Source organism: Orycteropus afer, unplaced genomic scaffold (assembly GCF_000298275.1).
Source record: "Orycteropus afer afer isolate SDZICR_OR568_19922 unplaced genomic scaffold, OryAfe1.0 scaffold00290, whole genome shotgun sequence".
Lineage (NCBI taxonomy): Eukaryota > Metazoa > Chordata > Mammalia > Tubulidentata > Orycteropodidae > Orycteropus > Orycteropus afer.
In genome coordinates this window covers 4,285,509-4,293,284 of record NW_006921877.1, presented here as the reverse complement: position 1 = coordinate 4,293,284, position 7,776 = coordinate 4,285,509, and the positions used below count along the sequence as shown (strand labels likewise).

The 7,776-nt window shown below is 41.2% G+C and overlaps 1 non-coding gene across 1 annotated transcript; it reads right to left on the bottom strand.

The window, feature by feature from the left end:
• Positions 1-5,721: 5,721 nt before the first annotated feature.
• TRNAE-UUC lies at positions 5,722-5,793 on the bottom strand. Its single transcript has one exon. It is a non-coding gene; the product is annotated as a tRNA-Glu (tRNA).
• Positions 5,794-7,776: the final 1,983 nt, after the last annotated feature.

Here is a 7,776-nt window from a genome sequence, read left to right as displayed (position 1 = left end):
ACTTAACTTTCACTAAAAACTCAATAAAATACTATTTTAAAAAAAGCAGTAAAATAAAATCAGTCAAATGAGAAAGGTCAGCAGATGGTAAAATAGGGTGTTTCAAGCTCTTGTCACACAGCAGAAACATCAAAAACACCTAGAAACTGTCAAAGCTGCATGGTCAGATTCCTAGAAAACAGTCAACAGCTTACATCAACCAAGCAAATGTTTCAAATGTTGAAAAAAAAGGTGACTTCAAAATAGTCAGATTTCTTTGTGGCAGCATTTTTACTTGCCCTTGTCTCTCTCCTCTTCAGATCAATGGTGGTCTTATAGCAGCAGTGATTGCCTGTGATCTCAGGGTAAGATTCTGGTCTCTGGTTCAAATTGGAGCACAATAGACCTTATTCACAAATTATGATGATACTCTTCTAACCTTTGGGTTCTAACCTCAGGTCATAAGGAATAAGGAGCTTGTCTCTGTTTTACCTAACTCAGAACTCAGGCTGGTAGGGTGGCAGTTATTGCTCAGAATGACAAGGGGAACAACCCATAGATGCCTGGGACTAAACATTATGGGGAGCTCTGGTAGCATAGTGCCTAAGGCACTTGACTGTTAACCAGAAGGCTGGTGGTTCAAACCCAACAGCCACTCCTCTGAAGGAAGATAGGGCAATCTATTTCTGTAGTGATACTGCCTTGAAAACCCAAGGAGGGGTCACTATGAGTTGGGTCCGAATCAACGGCACATAACAACAACAAAATATAAAATAACTTGCCTAAGACCTGAGAGCAAAAACTAAGGAATTTCTTTCGAAAATCAGAGCATTGAAAGCACCCATGTGTTTGGAGGAACTTAGCAGACTACACAAGTACCCAGAGCAAGGGATATGCCCTACACTCTCACCTCACTCCCTAAGTGTTTAACCAGTACACCAACACAGAGGCAATCTGTAGAGACTGGAAGAAGTGTAGGACTAGCTAGAACTCTTTGGACTAGTTTCAGAGATAGAAGCCGCAGGAAGATCAGCCTTGTTGATGCCTTCACTTTCGGTGAATTTTACTTCCAGGAGACCCACTAGGGTTTCACTGTGAAGATGGAAGTAAAAATTCCTTTGTGCTTCTAACAGGGAGAGAGAAAAAATAACCATTTTGAAACAGTGCAATTGGGTCCCTACCTCCATGATAACCAACAAGACTTCCATGTGGATTAAACATATAGACGTGAAACAGAACCTAAATGATTTTAGTTGATATTTTCATGATCTCAATGTAAGAAAAGATTTTTTAAAAATAGGTAAAAGATTAATCCTTAAAAAAAAAAAAGATTTTAAACTTGACTACTTCAACAATCTGTTTCACCAAAATAGAAGCACTAAATAATGTCTGAAGAGTACATTTTAGGGTCTTTTTAAAAAATAATATTTAATTGTATTTTCTGTGAACGTCTACCTAGAAAATTAAGTTCTCATTTGACATTTTCTACACATATTGTTCAATGATGTTAGTTACATTTTTCACAGTGTGTCAACATTCTCTTTAATTCCATTCTGATTGTTAGGTTTCCAGTCCACTAGTTTCCTAGCCCCCCCATCTTCTTATCTTTGCTTTAGAGTAATTGTTGGCCATTTGGACTCATGCAAATGGTTTTTTAATGGAGCACCAATACTCACAGGTAATGATGGCTTTTATTTTGTGTGCTAATATGTTATTTTGGTAAGGGTGACCTCAGGGTTAATCTCCTTCATGGTTTCAAGGGCAATGGTGCAGGGAGCTTTCTAATCTCAGCTGGCCAGCAAGTGGGGATTTTTTTTTTTTTTTTTTTTTTTTAAGAGTTTGAATTCAGGGCTCATCTATTGTGGCCCTGATCAGAACAGATACACAGAGCACATCTGCTCTAATATTATCTGCAGTAAGATTTGCTCAACCAATATATAAGTTTGCAAAAACAAATTTCTCAAAAGGCCTTTCTAAGAATTCAGATGGTGAGCAGTCCTTTTCTATTGTTATAAATACATTACACCAATACCCAACATATGGCATTTCTAAAAATGTCAAATTATCCCTGCTCTTTTTGCATAAAAGTAAAGTTCTGTTTTAGGAATATTTATTCATATTTTCTGTGACTTGGAATCAGTGTGATGGCAATGGGTTTGTTGTCCATATTTTAAAACTTATTATAAGCCCATTTATTACCTTAATATTTCTCTCAACTAGTAACTAAAATAAATAGGAGCTCTGGTAGCATAGTGGCTAAAGCACTTGACTGCTAACCAGAAGGCTGGTGGTTCAATCCCACCAGCCACTCCTCGGAAGGAAGGTTGGGCAATCCTACTTCCATGGTGATACTGCCTCGGAAACTCAAGGAGGGGTCGCTATGAGTCGGGGCCCACTGGACAGCACACAACAACAACAAACAACAGTAACTAAAATAATCTATTGATTATTAATCTACTGCATCTCTAAAACTGTGAAATTTGGCTTAAATATACATTTATCTACTCTATTGTAACAAACCTAAACGTCATGCCAGTCAAATACATGTTCACATTCTAAATTTGCCTCATTCTAGTTTGACTGATGATCAATTTTGATGTCAAACCTTATAAAATACTTTTTGGTAATGAAATTACTGAAGGAATTGGAAAAAAAAAAAAAACAAGGTTCCAGCAATTGATGGAATACCCATTGAGATACTTCAACAAACTGATGCTGCACTGGAGGCACTCACTCACTCTTCTATACCAAGAAATTTGGAAGACAGCTATCTGGCCAACTGACTGGAAGAGATCCATATTTGTACCCATTACAAAGAAAGGTGATCCCACAGAATGTGGAAATTATTGAATGATATCATTAATATCACACACAAGTCAAATCTTGCTGGAGATAATTAAAAAATGATTGCAGCAGTATATTGACAGGGAACTTCCAGAAGTGTAGGCTGAATTCAGAAGAGGACGTGGAACAAATGATATCATTGCTGATGTCAGATGAATCTTGGCTAAAAGCAAAGAATACCAGAAACATGTTTACTTGTATTTTATTGACTATGCAAAATCATTCAGCTGTGTGGATCATAACAAATTATATATAATATTTAGAAGAATGGAAATTCCAGGACACTTAATTATGCTCATGAGGAACCTGTACACAGACCAGAAGGCTGTTGTGGATGCTGCATGGTTTAAAATTACGAAGGGAGTGTGTCAGGGTTGTATCCTTTCACCATACTTATTTCGTCTGTAAACTGAGCAAATAATCCAAGAAGCTGGACTATATGAAGAAGAATGCAGCATCAGGATTGGAGGAAGACTCATTAACAACCTGTGATATACAGACAACATGACTTTGCTTGCTGAAAGTGAAGATGACTTGAAGCACTTACCTATGATGATTAAAGACTACAGTCTGCAGTATGGATTACATCTCAACATCAAGAAAATGAAAAGCTTCATGACTGGACTAGTAAGCAGCATCGTGATAAATGGAGAGAAGGTTGAAGTGTCAAAGATTTCCTATTACTTGGTTCTACAATCAACACCAATGGATGCAGTAGTCAAGAAATCAGAAAATGTATTGCACTGGACAAATCTGCTACAAAAGACCTCTTTAAAGTGTTGAAGGGCAAAGATGTCTCTTTGAAGACTAAGGTGTGCATCTTTTTGAGGATAGAGAAACAATTCTCTTGGATATATTTCTCACAGCCTTGTTGAAAGAGTATCTCCTTGACCTTTCCAGGGGATAAAAAGAGGGATGAACGAGCATGTCTGTGGAATGTAAAATTAATTTTACTCAAAGGATATGGTTGACCACACCTATGGTGTTTCTGCTTATACAAATCAAATCAAGTAAGACTTCAATACGTTATCCATCTATTTCATTTCTAGGGACACTGATCTATGGTTAATGCCAAACCATGGTAATTTCAATCGCCTCATATGGACATGAAAACTGAACAATGAATAAGGAAGACCAAAGAAGAATTGATGCTTTTAGGTTGTGGTGTTAGTGAAGAATACTAAAAGTACCATGGACTTGCCAGGAGAACTAACAAATCTGTCCTGGAAGAAGTGCAGCCAAAATGCTCCTTGGAAGTGAAAATGACCAGACTTTGTCTCACCCACTTTGGTCATGTTGTCAGGAGGGACCATTCCCTTGAGAAGGATATCATGCTTGGTAAAGTGGAGGGTCAGCAAAAAAAAGGGAGGAACTTCAACAAGATGGATTGACACAGTGGCTACAATGATGGGCTCAGATATAACAAGGATTGTGAGGCTGGCACAGGACCAAGCAGTGTTTTGTTCCATTGTACATAGGGCCACTGTGAGTTAGAGCCAACTCAATGGCACCTAACAACAACAAAAAAAAAAAAAAAGAAAGAAAGAAAGAAAATTAACTAATAACATAGCTAAAGTAAATTAATATTTATACTATTAAGGTATAAATTCCAAATATTCTGGTATAAAATTATCTTTTATTAATAGATCATTCCATACAGATAAATTTGGCAGGAATATAACATTTACATAAAGGCCTAAGGTAATTAATTTTCTACTGCATACACAGGTCCTCCCTTGAGGAAACCTACCTCTCTTTCATTCAAAGGGCTCTGTGTTGTGAATTGGTTGAGGGTCTGTGACTGTCTATTGCTGTGATTCAAGACAGACTGTGTTGACCACACCTATGGTGTTTCTGCTTATACAAATCAAATCAAGTAAGACTTTAGTACATTATCCATCTATTTCATTCCTAGGGACACTGATCTATGGTTAATGCCAAAGAGCTCTGAGGATCACACCATTCTGATTACTGCTTCAAGTCAGTTACTCATTGCACTAACTGTGCTCACATTGTCTTTCATGATTGAATATAGTCATGTGACCATTCCAATCCCATCTTCTCACCATCCTCATTCATTTCAAGGATTCCAGTTCAATGGCAGCAGTTCCCACTGTCCTACATAATTAGCCACCACAGAGCTTTTTGAGGATGCAGAAACAGTTCTCTTGGATGTATTTCTCACAGCCTTGTTGAAGGTAGTGTCTTCTTGATCTTTCCAGGGGACAAAAATAGGGGTGAATGAGCATGTCTGTGGAATGTACAATTAATTTCACTCAAAGAATTTGGTCTTTTTCGATGATTCCTAGGAGGTAATGTCTAAACACTTTAGAATTGCCCAGTGAATGAAGTCTTTGTACTTCATGGAGTAGCTGCATGTCACACCTGAAAGTTGATGCTGACGGGGCAAGAGAGGCCTTTTTGAAAGGACTAAGATGAGAAGTTCCCTAGAGACTGGTTGAGAGGGGTGCTGTCAAAGGAAGGGAGTAACCAAAAGATCTTGTGATATCTGCAAGTTACTCTGAAATGGGATAGCAAATACATAAATATGGGGAGAGACTGAAAAGCAAAAGCGGAAAATATTCATTGGTAAGTTTCAGGGAAGAATATACAATGTTACTATTCTTGCCACATTTTGTATGTTTGAAAATTTTTTGAAAAGGAAGATTGGAACTTTTGTCCTATGTTTCACTTTGTTCTCTTAAAATGAAAATTCTGAAAGCCAAAGATCGGGTTTCTAAGATGAGGACTACAAGAATGGTGGTGATGGTGGTGGTTTCCAGTGGCCCAAAACAGGTTGCATATCTTGAGGGATCCCAGCCTGGGCCTTGGATTCTGAGGCTGTGCATCAAATGGTGCTAAAGATGATTGAGTCGGAGGAGACGGTGCAAAACAAGTTTCCCTGGCCGGGAATCGAACCCGGGCCGCGGCGGTGAAAGCGCCGAATCCTAGCCACTAGACCACCAGGGAACTCTGAGACAATGATTTGTCTGTGTCTCAATAGGAGTTTACATTGCACCAAATTATCGGCAGCTGGATTTGTACTTTCCTGGGTGCCGCCCTCTCCTCCAACGATTTCCTCCAAATGCGGTTTCCTCTTTACCTTTTCCAAAAGGCGAGTTAGCCTGCCACAGGCAAAGCACTTGTCAGGTTAGTGCGCGCCCGTGAGGACCTCCAGGCCAACACGTCTCGGAGAGAGTTGGCACTTCCGGACCGCACCTCAGACTTGACCTAAAAATACGCCTTTGCGAGGCTGCAGCGCCGTGGAGCTACGGTGGCCCCGTGGAGATCAGAGGACCCGCTTGCAGGCAGGAGGTGCCCAGGGTGAAAAGCTGGCTGAGCATTAGCACCCGAAACCTCCAACATCAAAAGATAGAAAAGTCTTCCAAACGGTTCCAAACACGGTCCCAGGACTCCTAATTACATTTGGGATCTTTCCCCTATCACCCACTGCACCTGCAGTTTTCCCATCTTAGTTGATGGCAACTCCATCCTCTCATGTGCAACAAACCGAGTGTTCTCCTTTGACGCTGCTCTTTTCCTCAGACCCTACGAATTAGCTACCAATTCGCGACTTTTTGTCGGTGAAATGTGGACATTGGTCAACACCATCCCACCCTTTCCAGTGCTCTGAATCTGGACCAACGACTCTCTGAGAAAGGCAGGAGATCAATTTAACTTGCGGCAGATCCTCGGCTTGCTCAGACCTGAGAGTTGCAGGCCCTTTACTCCAGGGTCTTGGGGTTGGGCTGACTTGGCCCTTTTCTTCGGCTCTGTCCTTCTAAGTCAGCCTGATCCTGGCCTCTCCTGGGGAGTCCGAGACATGCCTGAGACCGTTCTGCTCCACTCTTCTCTCCCGTCAGGAATCCCCCTCCCCTCGGGTTCTGCAGAGGTGCTTCAGTATGAGCGTTTTCCGTTTCCCAGACACCGAGGCACTCAGGTGTGCGTCGTGCAGGGCGCACGCTGTGAGTTTGGGGCCTCTCCCAGGAGCCGGCTGTTCCCCCCTCTTCTGTAGGAGAAGGACCACCATCCCCTTTGATCTATTTAGGAAGGATCCCAAAGGGTCTTGATGGGACCGAGAGACGCTGAATCCTCTCCTCCGTGTGAGCAGGAGAATCAGGAGATAGATCAAAGAGAGAAGGAAAGGGGAAACGTCCGTATTGGAATTTCCTGATGTAAGACTTCCGGGAAATCTGCCTTTTCCGGAACGGGGTCCTAGATCGTTGGTGAGTGTGATGTAGTCCTGGGGTATCTCCAGAGACACTCTGAACCACAGTCGAAGTCAGCACTGTGTCCTGGATTTCAGGAAGCAGGCAAGTTCGCTCCTTCCCCAGGGTGGGAGGGAACTTTTGAACTTCAGGTGTGGAGGCAATGCGTGAGCGCAGCACCAAGAACAGCAACTGCTGAAGAAAAGAGCGTATCCCCCCCCCCTTTTTTTATACTATACTCCTAAAATGAAATCCCTGACAACTTCAATCCTTTCTCTGTTTTTTCTTTTAGCTGAAAAATATTCTATTGGATGAATATACTACAATTGTTTATCCATTCATCTATTGATGGGCGCTTGGGTAGTTTATACCTTTTGGCCATTGCATGAAATGCCACAATGAACACTGAGGTACAAGTATCTGTTTGTGTTCCTGTTTTCAATTCTTTGGGATATACGTCTAGGAGTGGAATCACGGGAGCTCTGGTGGCACAGTGTCTAAGCCATTTGACTGCTAACCAGAAGCCTGGAAGTTCAAATGTGTTGGCTGGACGGCAGTGAGTTTGGTTTTAATGGAATTGTGAGTCATATGGTAATTCTATGTTTAATTTTATAAGGAACCACCAAGGGATTTCCACAGAGACTTTTACCATTTTACCAACCATGAGTAGAGGCTTTAGTTTTCCACACTCTGGTAGCGTAGTGCCTAAAGCATCTGACTGCTAACCAGAAGCCTGGCGGTTCAA